This window comes from Mustelus asterias, chromosome 7 (assembly GCF_964213995.1).
Source record: "Mustelus asterias chromosome 7, sMusAst1.hap1.1, whole genome shotgun sequence".
NCBI lineage: Eukaryota > Metazoa > Chordata > Chondrichthyes > Carcharhiniformes > Triakidae > Mustelus > Mustelus asterias.
Genome location: NC_135807.1, coordinates 63,976,052 through 64,001,294, shown reverse-complemented (window position 1 = coordinate 64,001,294; position 25,243 = coordinate 63,976,052).

Here is a 25,243-nt window from a genome sequence, read left to right as displayed (position 1 = left end):
ACTCCATTTGCCATTTTTCAGCCCAGCTTTGCATCCTATCTATGTCTCTTTGCAGCCTACAACAGCCCTCCACCTCATCCACTACTCCACCAATCTTGGTGTCATCAGCAAATTTACTGATCCACCCTTCAGCCCCCTCCTCTAAGTCATTAATAAAAATCACAAAGAGCAGAGGACCAAGCACTGATCCCTGTGGCACTCCGCTAGCAACCTGCCTCCAGTCCGAAAATTTTCCATCCACCACCACCCTCTGTCTTCGATCAGATAGCCAGTTACCTATCCAATCAGCCAACTTTCCCTCTATCCCACACCTCCTCACTTTCATCATAAGCCGACCATGGGGGACCTTATCAAACGCCTTACTAAAATCCATGTATATGACATCAACTGCCCTACCTTCATCAACACACTTAGTTACCTCCTCAAAAAATTCAATCAAATTTGTGAGGCACGACTTGCCCTTCACGAATCCGTGCTGACTATCCGTGCTGACAAGTTAGAGATGAACTTGGTTTAGGAGATTAGGATGTAGAATTGGATGAGGAATAATAAGGGAAAGACATCACTCATGGGAATGGCCTACAGGCCCCCCAACTATAATCACAATGTAGGGTAAAGCATATATGAAAAAATATTGAGTGCTTGTGACAAAGAGACAACAATAATCATGGGTGACTTTAATCTACATATAACTTGGAAAAATCTGATTGCAGTGGTAGTCTGGATGAAGATTTTGTAGAATGCTTTCAAGATGACTCTATGACTCTAAGATAATATTTTGGAGCAGCACATTCTGGAACCAACCAGAGAGCAGGTTATATTAGACTTGATATTGTGTAATGTGACAAGATTAATTAATGACCTCAGAGTCAAGTACCTGAATAGCAACAACCACTGAATAGCAGCAACCATAATCCTGAGTAGCAGCAACCACAAAATGATTGAATTTTACATCCATTTTGAAAGGTAGAAGAGTGGGTCTAATATTTTAAACTTATATAAAGGCAACTATATGTGTATGAAAGCTGAGCTCGCTGAATTGAACTCATATACTAGGCTTGAGGATAAATCAATAGAGAAGCAGTGGCAGACATTTAAGGGGATATTTCAGAATACTCAGAATAAGTATGGTCCTACTATCCACATAAATTCTAAAGGGAGGATCAACCCCCATCTATGGTTATCTGAAGAAGTTGGAGAAAACACCAGCTTAAAGAAAAAACATATAACTGTGCAAAGATGATTGGCAGATCAGGTGATTGGCCAAAATATAAAGGATGCCAGAGAATGACAGAAGGGTTAATCAGGAGAAAGAAATTAGGGTATAAGAGGAGGCTAGCTAGAACGGTAAAAATGGATAGCAGGTATCTAAAAAGGAAAAGAGTAAGTAGAGTGAGTTTTGGTCCTCTGGAGATTGAGAATGGGAAGTTAATAGTCGATAATAAGGAAATGGCAAATGAAATGAACAGATATTTTGCTTCTGTCTTCACCATAGAGGATATAAAATATATTTCAGTAACAGCTATATATCAGGAGGTGGAAGGGAGAGAGGAACTTGATGATGTTACAATCACTGGGGAAGCAATGCTGAGCAACTGATGGATCTACAGGCTGACAAGTCTTTGAGTCCAGATGGCACCATCTTAGGGTCTAAAACGAGATGGCTAATGACGTAGTCTATGTATTGGTGTTAATATTCAAAATTTCCCTAGATGCTGGAAAAGTTTCATCAGACTGGAAAGTGGGAAATATAATCCCTCTATTCAAGAATAGAGGAAGGCAGAAAACAGGCCAGTTAGCCTAACATCTGTTATAGGGAAGGTATTAGAAGTGATCATTAAAGTAGTTGTAGCTGGGTAGTTAGAAAAACTCAAGGTAATCTGGAAGAGTCAGCATAGTTTTGTGAAAGGGAAATCATGTTTAACCAAGTTATTTGAGTTCTTGAAGGAGTAACATGTGCTATGGATAAAGAGAAGCCTGTAGATGTACTGAGGGCAGATGATGAGGTGCCACATCAAAGGCTATAAAAGATCATGGTGTCGGAGGCAACATTTTAGGATGGATAGAAGATTAGCTGGCTGGTTGACAGAAAATAGGGTAGGAATAAATGGGTCTTTTTCTGATTGGCAGGGTGTGGTGAATGGAGTACCAGAGGAATCATTCTGAGGCTTCAACTTTTTACAATTTACATTGATGACTTAAATGAGGGAGCAAAGACATGATGGTACAAAGATAGGAAAGTATGTTATGAAGAAGACAAAATAAGTTTTCAGACAGATATAGATAGGTTGAGTGAATGGGGAAAAATCTTGCAGATTGAGTATGATGTGAGAAAATATGAAGTTGATCAACTCAGCAGGAAGAATAAAAAAACAGAATATTGCTTAAACAGAGAAATGCAGAATTCCAAAGGAAGAGAGATCTAGGTATTCAACTGCATGAGTCACAAAAAGCTAGTATGCAGGTACAGGACATAATCAAGAAGGCTACTGGAATGCTATCCTTTACGACAAGAGGAATTGAACAGGAAAGTAAGAATGTTATGCTTCAGTTGTACAGAACATTGGTGAGACCACATTTTAAATACCTTGTGCTGTTTTGGTCTTCTTATTTAAGGAATGATGTAAATGCTTTGGAGATGGTTCAGAGAAAGTTTATTTGATTGATTTCTGAAATGAGCGGGTTGTCTTATGAGGAAAGTTCAGACAGGCTGGGCTTGTTTTCACTGGAGTTTAGAAGAGTGAGGGGTAATTTAATTGAAGTGTATAAGAACCTGAATGGTCTTGACAAGTGGATGTTTCCCCTTGTGGGTAAGTTCAGAATTAGGGGCACTATGTTAAAATTAGAGGTTGCCCTTACAGGACAGAGATGAGGAGAAATATTTTCTCTGAGGGTTGTGCAGCTTTGGAACTCTCAGTTAGTGGTGGAAGCGGGGTCACTGAATATTCTTAAGGCAGATTTAGATAGACTTTTGTTAAGCAAGAGAATCAAAGGTTATTGGGGACAGATGGGAATGTGGAACTCAAAACACAAATAGATAGCTATGACCTGTGATCTTATTGAATGGGGAGCAGGCTCGAGGGGATGAATGGTCTACTCCTGTTTCTATTTTGTATATTTATACATCAACTGCAGTAATAATCAGTGCAGAACAGGCTACAGATTTGCTATTCCCCATTGTGTTCTGCTGCCAAAGATTTAGACCTTGCTGCTTATAACAAGATCATTTGTTTCTCCAAGAGCTTAAGTTCTATTTGATGAGAAAGTTTCCCCATCGGGACATTTTTACTTTAACTGAAGTAACATTATTCTATAACCTTAATAACCGAGTTTCATATCAGCAACTTAGGATTTAAGGATAATATGAATCCTCTTCATTTATACTTTGGCTGGATCTGTTAGATTTCCCAGGATAAGTTGTTCATAATATGACATTAATTAGCGCTCAACTTGCACTTGTTCTAAGAGATCAGAATGGTGGCTATAACCGGGAGTAGAATTGTCACGTTGACACTGTCTGAATGCTGTGAGGGTACAGCACATTGGAGAAAATTTATGGGAATAATTTTCATTTCCTTGCATTCTGAGGGATGTACACTTCAAGTTCCTGTTATACTGATGTGTAAATGTCTGCAGTGGGAGTAGTAAATGCTGGCATTAGTCGTTATCTCAGTTCACTAGTTGAAACATTTTTACTAATTTATAAAGGAATACATTTTCAATTTCCACTGTTGATAGTGTGGAAGGAAATTCACTCTTCATCTGGTGCCGCCTTGAAACTGATGCGAAGGCAAATCAAAGAGCATCTCATTTCCCGGCACTGGATTCATCATCTATATGAGTGAAACACTCACCCAAACAAAAATACATTTAGAAATATGTTTGCCCTGATTTCTTCCTTTCTAATCCTGATTTCCAGTCTACATGCCAAGAATTGACTTTTTACGAGGACAGTCAGCATTTAGCACCTCGCATGCCACATTAGCACTTGTTGCCAAAGATCAGTGTGGTATTTAACTTTCCTTGATGCCCCAAACTTACCTCATTAACAGCACAGCACATGCTGTTTTCCACATATGTGCAATAACAACAGATGGCTTTTTCAGTTGTAAGGTCAGTAAATTTGAGGCTATCTAGAATTTAACTACAGTGTACATTGATCTGTGGGGCGCCCCTCTTGCTGAATGCCTTTTTTTGATCACTGGGTTTCAGTATTGTAATTATGAGTTAATTTTGCAGCAGAAAGAATGGCTTTATTGGATCACAAGTCAGAAACAGCAAGGAGCATTGTCTCGTAAGTTACAATGGCAATCATGCTGGAGAGATTGCTGTGTATGTATAGCTTTGCATTGACATTTGCTGTCCTCATAGAATCCAGTAAGAAGTCTAACAACACCAGGTTAAAGTCCAACAGGTTTATTTGGTAGCAAAAGCCACTAGCTTTCGGAACAGGCTGTTCCTTTGTCAGGTGGGTGGGAGTTCTGATCACAAACAGGGCACAAAGACACAAACTCAATTTACATGAATAATGATTGGAATGTGAGTCTTTACAGCTAATCAAGTCTTAAAGATACAGACAATGTGAATAGAGGGAACATTAAGCACAGATTAAAGAGATGTGTATTGTCTCCAGACAGGACAGCTAGTGAGATTTTGCACATCCAGGTAGAATCCAGCCAGTTTTGGACACTGTAAAGAAAGGGCAGGAGATGAGAGGTAATTTTGTTTTATGGCCAAATAAGTACCCAGTTCACATTTGAATTTTACTTCACTGCTAGTGCTAAATGCGAAAATGTCCCTCAGGAAATCAGCTGCTAAATACATGCCAAATACTTTGCATGGATATTGAGTACAGTAACCTAAATTTCCAGAGCCTGTCCTGCAATTTCCCAACATCCAGAATGCTGATGCTGTGACATTTTCCAGGTTAACCTCTTTACAATATTCTGGTGAGATCCAGGCACCAGGAACACCTGCGATAGTGGAAGTAACCAATGTAGGTGGCACAAAATAATAAGCTGCTGTAAAATCTAAAGACCCGCATCTCGCTTCCCAGCCTTCTGGCTAAGATCAAGGCCCTGATTTTACGGGGCGGGCGAGGCTCGCCGAACAGCATTCTCTGTTGGCCTTGGGTGTGATCTTACGAGCCTCGGGCGAGCCTGTCGATAAAATTCCGGCCCAAGAGTCAGATCAAACCCAAGATCAGGTGCAATGCCATATCTTGTCAGCTTGGATTTTGTTTGTCTCTCCTGTGGGGACCATGAATTGGATTCAATTTGAACTGATTTTTGGAGCAAGCAAGGAGATGAATTCAGGCTTGCTCAGTCCATTCTGTGCATTGGCTTTGTAACTTTAAGAAAGGAGTGAAACATGAAAAAAAAGATTTAAAGACCTGCATCAATTTAAAGGAGTAAGAAGTCTCACAACACCAGGTTAAAGTCCAACAGGTTTATTTGGTAGCAAATACCATAAGCTTTTGGAGCGCTGCTCCTTCGTCAGATGGAGTGGAAATGTGCACATTTCCACTCCATCTGACGAAGGAGCAGTGCCCCGAAAGCTTATGGTATTTGCTACCAAATAAACCTGTTGGACTTTAACCTGGTGTTGTGAGACTTCTTACTGTGTTCACCCCAGTCCAACTCCGGCATCTCCACATCAATTTAAAGGACCAGGCATAATTGTTTTTTCCACTTATTTTCATAAAAATTGCCTTGAGAAGATGAGCTGGAGAGATGCACTCCCCCCAACCTTCCAGGCTTCGTGAATCTAGAAATACTGGAGACCAGGTAAAAGGGAAATCCCATTCAGAAGAGAATGATGACAAATCAAAGCAAAACTGGTCAAAGGCAGCAGAAGAAAATAACAAGGAAATGACTCAGATGGTATTAAAATACTTGAATTTTCTATACAAAGGCCATGAGGTGCACGATACTATAGCAGGGGAATCATGCTTACCCTAGTCTCCCGACTTCAGCATGTGGCTGGACAATGGACCCCACTTTCTTTGGGGAATTTTCCACAGGGTATTTCCCCACTAGCAGTGACCACCATTCACAGTGATGCTGCTAGGACTACAGAACTGCCAGCCATGGGGAGGGGGGGAGGGGGGGAAATCTGGCCACCTTAGTCTCAGTCCTCCCCAAAGCAGAAGGCAATCAGAGCGTCCCTAGCCCTGTACCCCATATGGGCCCTGGCCATCACCCAAGATACTTCTCCTGGGGTTAACCCTTGCTGCCCTCTGCGACCTCCTCCTCATCCGAGGAGATGTGGCGCTCCTGCATGTCCTCCTCATCCGCATCTCACCCAGTTTCAGTGCCAGGTTGTGGAGTGTGAGGCACAACACGATGATGTGGGACACCCTCTGGGGCCTGTGCTGCAGGACTCCCCTGACCGGTCCAGGTAGTGCAACTGCATTTTTACCAGACCTATCACCTGTTCAACAAGCGCATGCATAGACGCATGGGCCTCGTTGTATCGAGTCTCAGCGGGTGTCTGGGACCTCCTCACTGATGTCATCAGCTACCGCCTGAGTGGGTATCTCTTTGCCCCTGAGGAGCCATCCCGTCAGTCGCTGGTCTCCCTGGAATTCGGCTGGGATCTGAGAGTATCTGAGAATGCAATTGTCATGGTCACTTCATAGAAACATAGAAGATAGGAGCAGGAGGAGGCCATTTGGCCCTTCGAGCCTGCTCCACCATTCATTATGATCATGGCTGATCATCCAACTCAATAGCCTAATCCTGCTTTCTCCCCATAACCTTTGATCCCATTCGCCCCAAGTGCTATATCCAGCCGCCTCTTGAATACATTCAATGTTTTGGCATCAACTACTCCCTGTGGTAATGAATTCCACAGGCTCACCACTCTTTGAGTGAAGAAATATGTCCTCACCTCCGTCCTAAATGGCCTACCCCGAATCCTCAGACTGTGACCCCTGGTTCTGGAAACAGGCACACACCCGCTGTATGCACATTGAGTGATTACACATGATCTGGACAATGAGGGGGTGGTATTCCTTGCGGTTGATAAACAGCACCCCATGCTGCCATGGGGAACGCAGAGCCACGTGCGTGCAGGCTATGACATCCGGCATTTGGGGCAAGCCAGCTGTGTGGACAAAGCCCAGGCCCTGGTGTCCTGGCTTGCCTGGTCCCGGTCAAAGTTGATGGAGAGGTCAGCCCTCGCAAAAAGTGAATCAATCACCTCGCATATGCATTATGTGCGGCAGACTGGGAGATGCCACAATGGTCACCCATGCAACCTGAAATGAGCTGTTGGAGTAGAAATTCTGCTCCATCATCCTCTTGATCCAAAAACTGAACGGTGAGAAACAGAAATGTGAGCAAAGAGGTATTCTGACAATGCCGTGACCCATGGCCCTTTCAGGATTTGGGACATCCATCCGTGCACCTTCATGTGAATGCCTTTCTAATGAGCCTCACTCCTTCCTCTCTCACCCAATGGCCATGTTCCCACATTTGTCTCTCCCAATTCCAGTTGACAGATGTGCTTGTACCTTGGTGAGCAGCGGCCTGTGTGATCCCCCAAGGGTGAGGACATGAGTGCATTCAGTTGAGCTGCGTACTGATTTCCCAGGGGTACAAAACATTGCCACCTGTCATGTCCTATTACAGCTGACTGATGAGCTCATTTACCCTTGCGCCTTGCATTGGGGCAACATCTGTTTCACCTCTCGGGTATGGAGAGTTGTGTGCAAGCCATGGAGTGAAATGTCTGGGGGGCTCAGTTCCCAAAGGGTTAACTTGTGGATGTCAATCAGTGACACAGTCATGCATTGCAAGACTGACTCAAGTGGCATGACTGACTTGTCAAGGAAGGGTCAAGGACCTGATCAGGGAACTGGCTTGGCTTGGGGCAGGTGAGGACAACTGATTCATGACAAGACTGCAATTTACAATTAGCCTCATCCTTAGAGTTCAATGGATCAAAGGAACCATGCAAACTGAGCAGCCAGAGTTTCATGATTACATCGCTTATAGCCTGGCCTCCATGACCAGTGGCGTTTGACATCCACACAACTCATGGCCTGAGGCTGCACTTTGCAACCTGAGGGTGGGGATTCATTTTAACTGCACTCGCCATCCCCCTGTGTGAGAGTCCATTGCAGCCAGTCACCACCCCATGTCAGAGTCCCCTACATGGCCCATGAAGCCTGACTTCTCGCTGGACTCTACCCAGGGACCACACAGCCCTCCGTGCTGAGCCTGGATGTTTACCACATCCAGCTGCCACTCCAGAAAGGAACTTCCTCCGAGAAAGAAATCTTTAATCCTAGAAAGGGGGACCCCAGAAATACTAATGCCACACCAGTTGTCGGACCCCTTGGAGACCTATGGCCAATTACAATGAAGGCTAAGACCCGCGAGTATACCGTGCCCTCCATGCCAAGATTCAACACCCTCTCACTGATAATCATTTAGCTGGCTCCCCCGCCCCATTCATCACTCTGGAGAGTAATGGTGACTTGAGTGCTGTTGTAACTCGAGCCATCAGATCATCACGTTGGCGCATAATGAATATTCAGTGAGGGTGGAAGCCCCATGCGGGACAAACCGCTAATGAGATGGTAATGCAGTTAAATGAGCTTCCCAACCTCCCTGAGTGGGAACCTCATTACATCATGGATGAGAGGCAGAGAAAATTCCAAAATGGATCTCGTCAGTGAGGATCGTGTTTCCCAACTCTCGCGGGGTTTTGTTATCGCTGGCGGCTAACGCAGGGTCAAAATTCCACCATCATTGCTTTGGCACACTGACTGTCATGAAATGGTGAGTGAAGTGGCGCTCTGGATATACATGTACATCTAAGCATTGCAATATAGTAAAGATAATCACAGATGACGATAGGCTGTTCTCCCCTTTGAGGGGGAGCACTGATTGATGGCAATTTAACCTGAGGATCACCACACCTCAATCAAAAGGCAAGGTTGAGAATGTGGGGCCTTCATGAATAACCTCAGCCGGTACAGGAATTGAACCCACGCTGTTGGTGTCGCTCTGCATCACGAACCTGTTATCCAGCCCACTGAGCTACACCCCACTTTTCTGCTTGAGTCGACATTTAGTCAAAAAATGAAAAAATTCCACCCTTTGACTTGATTTGATTTATTATTGTCACATGTATTAACATACAGTGAAAAGTATTGTTTCTTGTGCGCTACACAGACAAAGCATACCGTTCATAGAGAAGGAAACGAGAGAGTGTGGAATGTAGTGTTACAGTCATGGCTAGGGTATAGAGAAAGATCAACTTAATGCAAGGTACGCCCATTCAAAAGTTTGACAGCAGCAGGGAAGAAGCTGTTCTTGAGACGTTGGTACGTGACCTCAAAATTCTGTATCTTTTTCCGATGGAAGAAGGTGGAAGAGAGAATGTCCAGGGTGCGTGGGGTCCTTAATTATGCTGGCTGCTTTGCCGAGGCAGCAGGAAATGTAGACAGAGTCAATGGATGGGAGGCTGGTTTGCGTGATGGATTGGGCTACATTCACGACCTTTTGTAATTCCTTGCAGTCTTGGTTCTATCTCTAGTTTGCTGTGGGGTTATTATTGGAAAATTGGATTACAACAAAACAAAGGGGTTGGGAAATATGGCACCACTTAGAAAGGGGGAAACAACTCAAACACTTTCTGTTTATGGACAGGTAATGAGAGGAGAAATTAGTGCTGTTTAAATTAATCCCTCTTCCTGTTTGTAACACTATCTATATCCCTCTGTAGTCTCTTTGTATCCTTTCATTGCTTATTTTCCTACCTAACTTTAGATCATTAGCAATCTTGGATATGGTATACCTCGTCCTCCTCACCTTAGTTATTAATGTGGATTGGAAACAGTTGACGGCCATATATTTAAAGTTTATTCATTGGGTTACTATTAGTTTATTAATTATTTATTTATAAGTTTGCTGACTACCACTGTAGTGGGTCGGATCTCAAACAATAATGAGACAGAGTACAGGAATGAGATAGAGAATCTGGTGAAATGGTGCGGCAACAATAATCTCTCCCTCAATGTCAACAAAACGAAGGAGATTGTCATCGACTTCAGGAAGCGTAAAGGAGAACATGCCCCTGGCTACATCAATGGGGACAAACTAGAAAGGGTCGAGAGCTTCAAGTTTTTAGGTGTCCAGGTCACCAACAACCTGTCATGGTCCCCCCATGCCGAAACTATAGTTAAGAAAGCTCCTCAACGCCTCTACTTTCTCAGAAGACTAAGGAAATTTGGCATGTCAGCTATGACTCTCACCAACTTTTACAGATGCACCATAGAAAGCATTCTTTCTGGTTGTATCACAGCTTGGTATGGCTCCTGCTCCGCCCAAGACTGCAATGATCTACAAAAGGTCGTGAATGTAGCCCAATCCATCATGCAAACCAGCCTCCCATCCATTGACTCTGTCTACACTTCCCATTGTCTCAGCAAAGCAGCCAGCATAATTAAGTACCCCACGCATCCCGGACATTCTCTCTTCCATTTCCTTCCTTCGGGAAAAAGATACAAAAGTCTGAGGTCACGTACCAACCGACTCAAGAACTGCTCCTTCCCTGCTGTTGTCAGACTTTTGAATGGACTTACCTTGCATTAAGTTGATCTTTCTCTACACCCCAGCTATGACTTTAACACTACATTCTGCACTCTCTCGTTTCCTTCTCTATGAACGGTATGTTTTGTCTGTATAGCGCGCAAGAAACAATACTTTTCACTGTATGTTAATACATGTGACAATAATAAATCAAATCAAATCAAATCACAAGCAGGCCTACATTAACACTGCAATGAAGTTACTGTGAAAATCCCCTAGTTGACGTACTCCAGTGCCCGTTCAGGTACATTGAGGGAGAATTTAACATGGCCAATGCACCCAACTATCACGTCTTTCGGACTGTGAGAGGAAACTGGATCGCCCAGAGGAAACCCATGCAGTTACGGGGAGAACATGCAAGCTCCGCACAGACAGTGACCCAAGCTGGAAATCGAACCAGTGTTCCTGGCACTGTGAGGCAGCAGTGCTAACCACTGTGCCACTGTGCTGCCCTGGCAGGTTAATGGCCTGCTGCTCTTCCCACCGGCAGGTAGCTCAAACACTATTTGCATTCTTCTGAATATATTGCATTCAATTCATATTCATATAAATGCATATTGCATTTCATGAATGCTCATTAAAACAATGCTAACCACTGTGCCACCATGCGGCTCAAATTGATCCAGTACCCTAATAGTTTTCATCGACTAACCCAAAAATATCCCATTTATTCCTGCTGTTTGTTTTCTGCCCATTAACCAATCTTTAATCAATACTAATATATGACCCCAATGCTATGAATTCAATTTTGTGTCTAAATGTTCAAATTCACTACGTCCAATAGTTCCCCGTTATCTATCTTACTGTTACGTCCTCAAAAAACTTGAACAAATTTGTCAAATGCAATTTCTGTTTGATAAACTTGTGTTGACTCTGCTTAATCATATTAAGAAGTCTCGCAACACCAGGTTAAAGTCCAACAGGTTTATTTGGTAGCAAAAGCCACTAGCTTTCGGAGCGCTGCCCCTTCGTCAGGTGAGGTGTTTACCCCAGTCCAATGCCGGCATCTCCACATCATAATCATATTAAGGCCAGGATTTTCTCATCTGGTGGGATATTACAGTCTCGCCAAACTAAATGGGGATTTAAATGGTTCACTGCATCGGTCAGGGGGAGACACCCCACAGCAGAGCCATAAAATCCTGGCCTATAATGGTCTAGGTGTCCTGTTACCACATCCTTAAAAATAGACTCTCGTATTTTGTCTAATGTTCAGCTAATGTTTTGTCTGATGTTAGGATAACTGGCATACAGTTCCTGGTTTTCTCTCAATCCCAGTATAAGAAAGGAAGAACTGTTTGCTACCTTGGAGTCCTTGGAAACTGTCCTAGAATGGAAGGTATTCTGGAAGATCAAAACAAATGCATCTGCTTTCTCTGCAGCTCTCTTTTTTTAAAATCCTAGGATGCAGCTTGTCAGGTCCAAGGGATTTGTTGTTGCTGAGTTTCAATTAGTCCAAAGCAGTTTCTTTACTCATTGTGGTGAACCATCGTTGGTTCCCACTGGATAGTACTGAGCCAGGGGCTGGCCAGTACTACAAGGATGTACATATGTTACTGTTGGGTTGTGCTATTGTTGCTGTTGGGGTTAGGGTGGGGTTGTTACACCTTTGTACTGTAGTGTTGTGGCACATCCCAGTCGGGCTCTGCCTCCTGGGAGAGGTATAAGAGTCCCTGCTCTGGCCGGGACCCCTTCAGTCTGGGATAGTGTATATAAGTTCTGGCAGCTTCGTTACAGTAAATAAAAGCCTTTCATTTACTGAGCTTCAGGCCTCGTGTTTGAGTAGCGCATCACTCATGCTGATTTTTAAAAAAGTTCCTCATTCTGCTAGACCTTGCTTCCTCTTTATTTCAGGATTTTTTAATGTCTTCTACTGTGACGACAGGTACAATTGATGAATTGTACAAATTGATGATGTATAAAATTGTATAAATTAATGATGAATTGGATAAATATAATTGTATAAAGATGTGTGGGTTAGGTTGATTGGCCATGCTAAATTGATGCTACTGCCAGGGGGATCAGCAGGGTAAATGTGAGGGATTACGGGAATAAGGCCTGGGTGGGATTATGGTCGGTGAAGATTTGATGGGCCGAATGGCCTCCTTCTGCACTGTAGAGATTCTATTCTATGGAATTCCCAAATCCTTCCAATCCTCAGGCTTACTATTCCTTTTTAGCAACATTATAAACCTCTTCCTTTTATCTAATGTTATCTTTAACTCCTCTTGTTAGCCATGGTTGGATCATATTTTTCTGTGGGGTAATTGTGCCTTAGAAGAATGTATATTTGTTGTAAATTACATATTATTTCTTTAAATGTTTGACATTGCTTATGACTGTCATTGCATCATATATTTTTGTGTAGTCCACTAATCTAAGACAGCTCATCCCTTGTTGCTACATTGTTTGTTTTGTTTTGATTTAAGACCCTAATTTTGGACTTAACTAAATTATTTGCAACTGTAATATAAAATTCTATCATATTTTGGTCACTCTTCCCTCATGAATCCTTAGCTACATTTTCTCAAGGGCAATTAGCGATGGGCAATAAATACTGGCCTAGCCAGCAATAGCCACACTCTGTGAAAGAATTAAAAATACAAGGTTATTAGTTAATCATTTCCCATTGCATACCACCTCTCTTCAAACATTCTGCTCCCCAGTTGGTTTCTCCATGTATTGAAATAGAAAATTATCTTCCCTGAACTCATCCTTCACATTACTGTTGCAAATTTGGATGGTCAGTCTACATGAAGATTAAAGTCCTCTATAATCATGGATTTACATTTATACTTTACATGCATCTCTAATTTCCGGATTGATATTCTACCCTCCACTACAATGGCTACAATTGTTCAGGGGCTATAAACAATCCCCACAAATTACTTCTGCCTCTTTCAGTCATTGATCCTCTTTGGCTCCTCTCCTGAGTTCACAGAAACATTCTGAGTGGAATTTTCTGGCTGTGCTTGCCCTGAAACTAGAAAATCGCACCTGAGGTCAACGGATCTTTGCATGGTCTGTCCCCCGTCCGCTACCATTCCCATGACGGGCAAGGCAGGAAAATTCCCCCCTCTGTCTCTCAATTGAAATTGGCACTCCTCTGCTCCTCAAAACCATCCTCCCTGATTCTAAAATCATCCACCTCCAGTTTACTATCTCCTCTCTCTCCTGACAGCTCCCCCTACCCAAAGTTAATGCTGGTACACTCCTCATCATCCTCAAAGTGCAGTTCTTAGGTGTCTCTTCCTAAAAATTGTGTTTTCGGCTTTTATTCTCTCTCTTCCATTCACCTTCCAAGAACTGCTCCCAGTTTCTCACCCATCAACTATTCTCCGTGACTGACCCCTTCCACCCCTCCCCATTAAAATGTTGCTTGCAACTTTTTTCTCTGATCTCTTCCTCCCAAGTATTGCTTCAGCCTCTCTCCCACACCAAGCGTCATGCCAAAGGTTCTCCATCCCAGAACACTGTTTCGGAATTTTTCTCTCTCATCGCACAAATACACATTCCCAGCTCATCGCCTCTCTTCCAATTTGCAAAACAGCAGCCCCCAACTACTCCTCTCTCACAAACACCAACCCCGACGTGCCACCCACTCTGAAAGCCCTTTCTCTGCCCATCTACTTGTTAAAAGTGACACTCTTGTTCTAACTGGTGCTGCTGGACAGCATGTACCAATTCCACAGAATCTCTTGCTTAGAGTGTGTATTGTTATTAGAGTGCCAGATCAGATTATGCTTTGGGGAGGAGTGCCATCTATATGGATTTTCAAATGCAAATACCTTCAACATGTTTTCTGTCTGGATCAATTATGGACTGTTTGCAATTATGCCATCAATTAATTTCCACAAAGGTGGACAATTTCATCACAAGAGTTAAGAGAAAATCTCAACAATAATCTTCCATTTTATAATATAAACCAAGTTTACATAACCTCCCTTCATAATTTAACCCTTTAAGCACATAGTGGATCTGTGCCGCACATTCTCCAAGGTCAATATATCCTTGCTGAAATGCAATGCCTTAAATTGCACTCAAGATACACTTACACAAAATACACTTCATGTGTAAATTTGCTTAGCAAACAGCTACCACCATTTAGTAACCAAGGAACTAAAGCACTCATAATGATCAAAAATGCACTCACACACTCTGCTTTTTACCAACTTACCATTTTGCCAACAAATGCACAAAAAGGTTAAAGTACTCATGCATACTTAGTCTGATAATGAGCAGTGAGATTGATTGTGTGCCCAATGACTGTGTCCGTTATCCATTTTTGATTTCCTAATCAGAAATGCAATGCACTGCACGTCGATTCCCAAGTTACTACATAGTGGCTGACATTAACACTGTTCCGTATCCCATTGTCTTTTTAAAAAAGCTAATTGATACATATATCTTTATCAGTATTACAATGGGAAATATTTTGTGCATCTCAGCTGCCTTGTGCTATGGATATGTTGAGAGTTAATGCATAACATTCGATTTAATATGAATGGTTTACAAAGTGGTGCTGGTTCAATTATGCTTGTAGTTCTCAGAAGAACACTCCACAATTGAGATGAGGAGCATAATTTACAACTTAAATTGACAGCAGGTGAAATAGGATGACTCTGATGCTCGGTGCGATTCAATGAGGCAATGGTGATGATGGAGGGACCTGATAGAAAGCAGAAACAATGAGGTTGATTCTTCAGCAAGTCTGGTTCTGGGTTATATCAAGATGCACTTGAAACCAACCACTGCAAGGACTCTGATTATACTAGCCAAAATGAGGCATTTAATATATAATATTTTGACTGGACTTGCTCAATTTCAGATCCAGCTTATGATACACTATCAGTCAGTGAACTAACAAAGGTGTATTAACAGAATAACTATACACATTACAGAGCAAAGAAAAAGTTCTTAAGCTCCACAGGCCCAAAACTCTGACTGAAATAAGTCCAGCAAGGTAATTTTGTGGTAGCTTTTACTTCAGGATTTTGGCCAATAGGACATTGTGATGGTCCACAGCAGAATGATGATTAGGTGTGGAATTATGGGTCAGTGGTGATGTGGACATGATCTTAAGGGAACCAGAGTTCGATTAGCCTCTGAAGCAATGGGATCCTAGTTGCATCTTCTTTCTCCTCCTCTCCACATGCACTAGTGGCAAGGTTTGCGCTGTGCGAGAGCCAACATGCAGCAGACCACCAGGAATTTGGAAGCTCACTCCATGACCAAGTGGCCAAGGCAGTGAAACTATTGTTTTAGGATTGCATCACAACATTTCTGGTCGAAGCAAGGCTGTTATTGTATGTATTGTGTTCTAGTGGTGGACGTGGAGTGTGGGTAAACCTTGTCACGAAGCAGCCAAATTCCGCTTTGTCAAGGTGGATCAAATATGTTGGAACAGCTGACTGGCACAGAATGAAAACATCATGGCTACTGCCAGAATAGTGGGAATTTATCAATATCAGGGTGTTTACCTGGCAGCACACAAACTGCACGTGAAGGAAATGGTAAAGTTTAAGTTTTATAAAGTTTATTTATTAGTGTCACAAGCAGGCTTACATTAACACTGCAATGAAGTTACTGTGAAATTCCCTGGTTGCCACACTCCGGCACCTGTTCGGGTACACTGAGGGAGAATTTAGCATAGCCAATGCACCTAACCAGCATGTCAGACTGTGAGGCAGCAGCGCTAACCACTGTGCCACCGCGCTGCCCACCCTTGTATGATAACCCTTGTGGTACTGATACATGCCCTATTGATACATGGTACCCATTGAGTAGGTTTGCTCCTGAGAGGCCTTCAAACTCCACTGAACGTCTTTGTAAAGTCCAGCACTACTTTAATTCAGCAATTTTTCAGTATTTCGCCAACAACACAATACACATATCTCATACAAGCTCTGCAGCAGTGAAAGTCAGAAGCACTTTACTTGAAAGTCCCATGCTGACACCTTCAAAAAGCAATATTTGTTTAATTATTTCATTGAATGTGAGCACTTTTTGTCCAACTCTAATTTCTATTGAACTGAATGGCTTGCTAGACCAGTTCAGAGTTCAGTGGGTCTGGAATCACATGTCGGCCAGACCAGGTAAGGACGGCAGATTTCCTTCCTGAAAGAACACTGGTGACCTGGATGGGATTTTACAATATTGGATAATAGTTTCACAGTCACCATTACTGAGGCCAATTTTAATTTCCAGAATTAATAATTCAGTTTACATTCTACCAGCTGCCATGTTAGTATTTGAACCCAGGTCCCCAGGGTATTTGTCTGGGCCCTGGATTACTAGCCTAGTAACATTACCACTACACTACCATCTCCCCTCGTGATGATCCCTTGTGTTGCTGAATGCATCTTAAGCTGAGATTCTTTCATAGAAGCTGCCAGATGCCCACTCTGCATGCTTCTGGTGCATGCACTCCACACCCACACTGACCTCTTTACAAGCATGGCATGCCTCACGGGCCATGTCAAAAATACCTTGAAATGGATTGACCTATAGTTTCAGAATTCTGGGCTCCTGTAGTGCCACACTTGCAGTGCCATGGGACCCAATTTTCTGTCCACATTTTAGAACCATAGAACCATAGAAAATTACAGCTCAGAAACAGGCCTTTTGGCCCTTCTTGTCTGTGCCGAACCATTTTTTGCCTAGTCCCACTGACTTGCACTTGGACCATATCCCTCCACACCCCTCTCACCCATGAACCCGTCCAAGTTTTTCTTAAATGTTAAAAGTGACCCCGCATTTACCACTTTATCCGGCAGCTCATTCCACACTCCCACCACTCTCTGCGTGAAGAAGCCCCCCCTAATATTCCCTTTAAACTTTTCTCCTTTCACCCTTAACCCATGCCTTCTGTTTTTTTTCTCCCCTAGCCTCAGCGGAAAAAGCCTACTTGCATTCACTCTATCTATACCCATCAAAATCTTATACACCTCTATCAAATCTCCCCTCAATCTTCTATGCTCCAGGGAATAAAGTCCCAACCTATTTGCTTCTAGTAAATAAGAACATGAAGGAATGAATGACTGCTGCATTGTTTTCAGAATCTATTGCTTTTATACAACATTAACCTTTAGTTAATGTTGTATAAAACTAGAATATAGAACAAATGATTTGGAAACACAGGCTGTTGAAAGCTTTGTTGTTATATAAGTCTCTCATAAGTATAATTTATTCAGTTTTAGGAAGGAGGAGAACTGAAAATATTCCATTCTTTTCCAAGATTGATCTTAGCAAATGCTCAGGAAAGTTCCCTCTTGCCGACTCACTGGCATTGAAGATAAATTTGTAGATATAATGGGAGCAATTTTGAGCCCATGCTCTCCATAAACAGGAATGGCAGCCCATGCTCAAAGTCCATAGAACGCAATCTGCACTGGCATGTTTCTGAGTTCCGATCTTATTGTCCCTTCGCCGGCGGAGTGGCGTGAAGCATGCCGCGATACCGTAGAAAGCTCATTTAATACATCAGCATGTCATTAGCATATCTCTCTCCAGGATTTTCCCCCTCACCGGATATTCAGTGTAACGTCCTGGGCTCATTAAATCTATGTAAAATACATTTTAAATATATTTAAATAATTTATTCAGCCTCGCACCGGAAATGTGCGCAAGGCTGACCTCGCTGGCTATCCAGTGCCGATAAAATTGTGGGAGGTGAGATATTGAGCCGAATCTGATTTCTCGCTCTTGCGTGATCTTACTGGCTCGCCCCGCCCATTGGCTGGTGAGGTGCAATGGTAAGATCTCCTCCTGGAGAGAAAACTGATGGGCTTCTCAAGAGAGAAACACGCTGGTTTTCTCGCTGGAAACAACACTCTGCCATTTTTTGGTAAGATTTTGCCCATTATTTGTAACAGCAAAGTCCTGTACACTTGATTGTTTTGTACATGCAAAATTTATACATGCTGGCTCAAATAACCAGTTATAAAATAGCCAGAAAATCACAATAAATAATATACACATTATGGTTGGTACATTACTACTCGAGAGGGAAGTTGGAACTGTTAACTCAATGACAGGAATGAGAGATCCAGACTGCACTGCCCTATGCCTTTAGATTTATTGGGGGAAATGATAGTCACTGGCAACACTTGAGAATGAAGTAAAAGGTTCAAAAATCTCACTTTACAGATGCTGATCTCAGTACCATGGTGGCCAACTCTCGATCTTTCTAACTTTGCTTTATAATGATATGGTTATTAAACTCTCAGCTACAGGGTTCCGAGAGCTTATTACCCTTTATTTACATTACATTTGAGGAGCACAGCATTCCAGAGAATTCAGTGGGTCTCCATCAATTGAACACAATCCAAAGATTTCCAAAGCACTCCTTGGGGAAAATACTTAAAGGAGACATAGGCTGGATGACCAGCCTCCTGTCCTCCAAATTTTTGTTAGTTATTCTTTTATGGGCTGTGGAAATCGTTGGTAAGGCAAAGCCAGCATTTATTGTCCATACCTAAATGCTCTTGAAACAAGTAGCTTGCTAGGCCATTTCAGAGTCAACACTGTGGATCTTGAGCCAGACCAGGTAAGTTTAGCAGATTTCCCTCCAAAGGACAGGAAAGTGAACCAGATGGATTTTACGACAATCATAATGATGATGTAATGAATCAAGCTTTTAGATTTTATTCATTGCATTTAAATTCTATCAGTTGCCACATGTCCCCAGTGCATTAACCTGGGCCTCTGGACTACTAACCCAGTGGTATTACCATTACACCATGATCCTCCTTTGCACTATCATCTCCCTTTTGCTGAGGTTGCTAGTACAGGAATGTCAAGAGAAATAAGAAGGTATCTTGCTTCTAACACTAAATTTCAGATCCTATCATTGGTGCTAGGTATCAGACGTATACCAGGGCTACTCTCAGGTTATTCAAGTAACCAAGACAAGGAAACCTGATTATAATCATAAAATAGAATCACGGGGGGAATTTTCCCGTCCCGCCTGCCACGGGAATTGTAGCAGGCGGCTGGGGCAGGGAATGGACCGTGTAAAAGTCCATTGACCTCGGGTGGGATTTTATGGTTTTGGGGTGAGCGTGGCCAGAAAATCCTGCCCATGTAATTCCTATATTGCAGTCAACAATGATTCGGCCCATCGAGTCTGCACTGACTCTCTGACAGAGCATCTTACCCAGGCCCTTCCCTTGCCTAATCCCTGCAACCCAACGCATTTATTCTGCTAATTCCCCTCAGCTACACATCTTGGGACATTTAAAGGGGAAATGTAGCATGGCCAATTCACCTAATCGGCACATATTTGGACTGTGGGAGGAAACCAGAGCACCCAAAGGAAACACAGACAGACACTGGTAGAGCATGCCAACTCCACACAGTCACCCAAGACCGGAATTGAACCCAGGTCCCTGGTGCTGTGAGGCAGCAGTGCTAACCACTGTGCCAACAACTACTGGATTTGTGCATTCCTGTGCATTGTTCCTGTTCAGTACTTGGGCAGCCAGGGCTCAGAAAATTTCACTCTTTAGTCTTTGTGGCCTTAAAGGGAAAGGTTGGTCTGAGCACAGGTCCACACCTGCCGAAGAATGCTGCATTGTGTACTGCATTGTAAAGAGTTCTTGTTATTATAGATCAGCACATCCACTACTTGTCATAAACAACCTTACCAGTTCAAGCCAAGGTCTACAGCACAGAACAGCCTCTGGTTGAGCAAGAAATTACAGTTTCAATCAGAAAAACCAGAATATAATTTGTGTGTGGCATAATAAAATGTCACACTGGTGCAGTAGCTGTTGACACTTATGGGTTGAGATTGATAATTTGTATTAGGGCAGAACAGAACATAACTTCCTACAACAGCTAACCCATGTCTAATACTGTTGCTGGCAACCAAAATAGGAAAGCTTCCATTCTCCCAATCAAGGACATCCTTAATCTTGATCATAAAACATGCCAAAATAATCAAAACAGAAAAAGAAAACTGCTGTTTTGTAAAGCAACTGAGGTAGGAGGAGATTGTGACTAATTATTCAACTCCCATTGGTGATTGAGTGAGTGATTTACTGCAAGAGGCGATTTGTTGTCAACATTTAGAGAGCATCTTTAGCATTGAAAAACATCCCAACATACATTATATGGTATAAGGGAAATGATGCAAAAGAAGGACAGACCAAATATTTAGTCAGAGAATATTTTAAGGAGAATCATAAAAGAGGAGAAGGCATGAAGGGATTTAGGGAGAGGATTTATTCAGAATCGGACATCAACATTTTCATTACATTTGTGACAAACTGGTGCAGCATCAACAAACTGCACTTCACATAGGGGGCTCAGAATTCTTAAACTACTGTGGAATTGACACAATTGGACTTCCATGAGGTTGTGACAATTACGTTGGTATGAATTAAGGGTCAGCAAATGTAAATACTTAGAGGCATGCCGACTGTAAATGCAACCCGCAATAACACAGAAAACAGCAAGAACATTAAGCTCCAAATTGATCTGAATGGCAAAGAATGGGGTGGGAAGATGCCTTTGAGGATCAAAGTAAGCATACTATCTACTCCACTAGATCTCCCCTCATTTTCTCTCTATGTGTGACACATCTTAATTCGTTGCTCTCAGGGGGAGTCAGAGAAATCAGACAGTCTGGCTGTAATGAGTGGCAGCGGCTTCACGGATGTTAGCTCCTCATATCTCTGGAGGCCTACTTTGCAAACATGGAGGTACTGGGGACAATCTCACAAGACATGAGTCTGACAACATGGATCGTCCGCAACAGAGCTCAACACCATTCTCTGTGCCAATGTCTGAGAAAGGAAAAGTTAAAGTTTATTTGTTAGTCACAAGTAAGGCTCACATTAACACTGCAATGAAGTTACTGTGAAATTCTCCTAGTTGCCACACTCTGGCGCCTGTTCAGGTCAATGCAGCTAACCAGGTGAATTTACACAGCATTAGTTTGTGGTTGCAACAAGAGCATCTGACAGAGAGACCTTAAGACCAGTCAGTACATTGCACATAAGTGCTTTGACCATTAGACTTCAGATTTGACTACTACTTCAGCTGTGGTTAATGTTATTTGTGATTTTTCACAGTGTGTAATAGTGGAGCTATCACAAATGCACTGTTTGGATACAACATATGAACAGATTGAGTAGCCCTTCATTGCAGGAATGAGGACAGATATAAAGCTGCAGCAGCAATAATTGTTTTTACCTTGTTCTAGAAGCAGAGGGGAGAAAGCTGCCAGCTGTTGCAGCAATATTTACTGCAACACGAGCAAAACAGAGTCCACAATGACACCAGCACAAAGCAGAGAAGCAAGTCATCAAACTTAACACAATTATCTGAAAGATAATGGAAAAATAATCTCAAATTATGTACAGGGTACCAGCAAAAGTCATGATCTAAATACCTCACTGGTGAAAATTGATCTCATATAAATACAAACAGGATGATAACCAGCTGTAAAAAATTAGAAAGACTGCATTAATGTGCAGCAACAAAGTAATCAATATTTTTGTTGACATCATCTCACATCAAAATTCGTAAGTATTAAAGAGTAAAAGCGATAAGATGATTAACTATCGGAGAACCAGAGATCCCTGATTGGTCTGGCACACTCTTGCCATTAAAAATACCAGAGAATTTACATAGCACCTTTCACAACCGCAGAGCATTCCTTTACACTTAATTGAATACTTTTGAAGTGTCATCACTGTTGTGATGCAGAAACTGGACAGCCAGTTGAACATAGCAAGCTCCCACAAACAGCATGGTAATGACGAGGTGACCTGTTTGTTTTAGTGATATTGTCAAGGAATGATGCCCAGGCCACTAAGGAAAACACCCCTACTCTCTTTGAAATATTTCTATGGACACCTTAATGTCCACCTGACAGAGAAGACAAGACCGAGATTCAACATTTCAGTCAAAAGACTGCAACTTCAACAATACAGGGCTCCCTCAGTACTCTGTCTGTGAGGACTGTTGCCGATTACTTGTCACAGAGGAGTTGGGGATGTTGATGAATTTCTCTGATCAGCCCAGCCTTTGACAAGTTCTTCCATAACACTTCCCAATTGATTAAGTCAAAAAACTTGGTCAAATCAATGTGGAGTGGTTGATGGGGCAGCACAGTGGTTAGCACTGCTGCCTCACAGTGCCAGGGACCTGGGTTCAATTCCCGGCTTGGATCACTGTCAGTGCGGAGTTTGCACATTCTCCCCGTGTCTGCGTGGGTTTCCTCTGGGTGCTCCGGTTTCCTCCCACAGTCTGAAAGACATGCTGGTTGGGTGCATTGGCCATGCTAAATTCTCCCTCAGTGTACCCGAACAGGTGCCAGAGTGTGGTGACTAGGGGATTTTCACAGTAGTTTCATTGCAGTGTTAATGTAAGCCTACTTGTGACATTACTAAATAAATAAAATGTTGCTCCGGGCATTTCTGTTGAAGGTGTCGACCAATGAAAATCAAGTCCATTGTTCCACAGTTTGGTTAGAAGCCATACTGCCTTTCTGAAAGGATTTCTTTAGAGACAGGGGGAAGGCGGCTTGTGAGGATTTGGTCAATGATTTTTCCTGTGTTGGAGAGTAGGGAGATTCCACATTAGTTTCCATAATCCACTTTGTCTCCTTTCTTCAAGATGGTGGTGATGGCGGCATCTCTGAGGTTGGCAGGGATTTCTTCTCTATCCCAGGAACAGCTATATGGAAATGATGGGTGATTTCTTCACCTGCAAGTTTGAAAATCTCCACTGGAATCCCGTCCATTCCTGCGGTTTTTCCATTCTTCACATGTTTAATGGCGACTTCGACTTAGTCCATGCTCAATGTGAGTCCAAGATTATCTTTGATGGGGAGTTGGCTGATTTCCTTGAACACAATCTCATCTAAGGTTGTATCACAGTTTGGGAGTCTTTGAAGTGTTCTTTCCATCAAAAACTGATGTTTTCTCAGTCTCTCAGAAGGCTTCCAGCCTCCCTCCAGTTTGAGGCCTAGGGTGTTGAGTCCATGTATTACCTTGATGGCACTGAAGATGCCCTAAGTGCAATGTTTGTCAACGAGGAGTTGCAGCTCCTTAGCTTTCTCAGTCCACCATTGGTTCTTGATTTTCCTAGTCCTTCTTTGTACTCCCATCTTCGTACCTCCATCTTTGTACATGTAGTTTTTCCAGGTGTGGACAGCATTCCTCTTCTTATTAATGAGATCTTAGATGATGTGTTCATCCTGTTGAATCAGTCTTGGTGTTTCCTAGTTTTGTAGCCAATGATTTCTTCACAGCTTGAGATAATGACTGTCTTCAGCTCTTTCCACTTTCCCTCCATTCCATTAGAATGAACACTTTGGAGATTTTGGTGAAGACATTGTTGGACGTTTGCCAGCATGCTTGGCTCTCGAATCAACATAGATTTTTTTCGGAGCGGTTTATTCATCTTGCATTGCTTCTGTTGGACCTTTCCGTGGTCCGCTTCTCGCCCACTCCGATTCTCATAGCGGGCAGGCTGGTAAAATTCCGGCCTGTGTGTCCTGGGCTGATCCTTGGTTTTTCCTCTCCAGAGGATGTTATAACCTCTGCCTTTTTCCCTCAGCTGCCCTTTGGCTGATCTTCAGGCCTCCTGCAAGACAGCAACATCAATGTTGAAGTATCTGAATTCATGGGCAACAAGGTAGTTCTCCATTCCAGTTTGTTCTGTATGTTATCCATGAGGGTTCGTACATTGACCGCAGGTAGATGAGACTGCTGTTTTCCAGCCAGGTTGCAGATTGAACAGACTATTTTTCTAACCCCTTCCCTATGCCGGGTGAGCAGAGTGGCTGCTCAGTCGTGAAGGAAGCTGCCAAAATGCTCTTCTATTCCAAGAGCGAAATGGCTGAATCAAACTCCATCACCAATGTGCCGATCCGAAGCTAGGGACTTACAGATCTAACGCTCCTGTCCCCGTCACCTCTTGCTGATTACTGCAGGGCTTGTTTGTGTGGGGGATGTGTCAGTTTCCTCGAGATAGATGCCTTTTAACGTGGAGATGCCATTGCACATCAGCAGATACATGGGTTCTTGACAGAAAGTAGGTCTAGTTCCAGTGGCAAGGAAACCTTGGCAAGGAAACCTTGACAACTGGGCCTTATTGCTGGAGCTTTCATCCACCCTTTGCAGCCATTGATATTACATGAGTATCTTCCACCTGATCCATTGTTGAGGTCTTGTTTTGGATTTCACTTTGTCTGGTTCCTTCCCTCTGATCTTACCTTCATGGGTGATCCTGCCAAGAGTTTAAGACTCCCAGTGGCATCTCTCTGGGGATCAACAGATGCTCAAGCCTCTCCACCACAGCAAGGTGGCAATCCACGGAAATGAAACATAAACATACTCTTAAACTATCAAACAAAGCATGATGATACTTAACATCTCAGTCTATAGACAGGAACAGTTTATTGTATTCTCTAGACACAATGAAGATGATGTGCTAACAGATTGTTTTGTCCTATGTTGCTTTAGCTCATCACTTCAGTGTTAATGCTTGGTGCTCACTGAATCTCAAGATGCTTCTGTGAGGTATCCTTCTATTGCTTAAAGAATAAGATGCAATAGTTGTTTCACTGAAAGACTCCAGTGATGAGGCTAGTTTTTGATATCTGTAAATATAGGCCTGAGAAA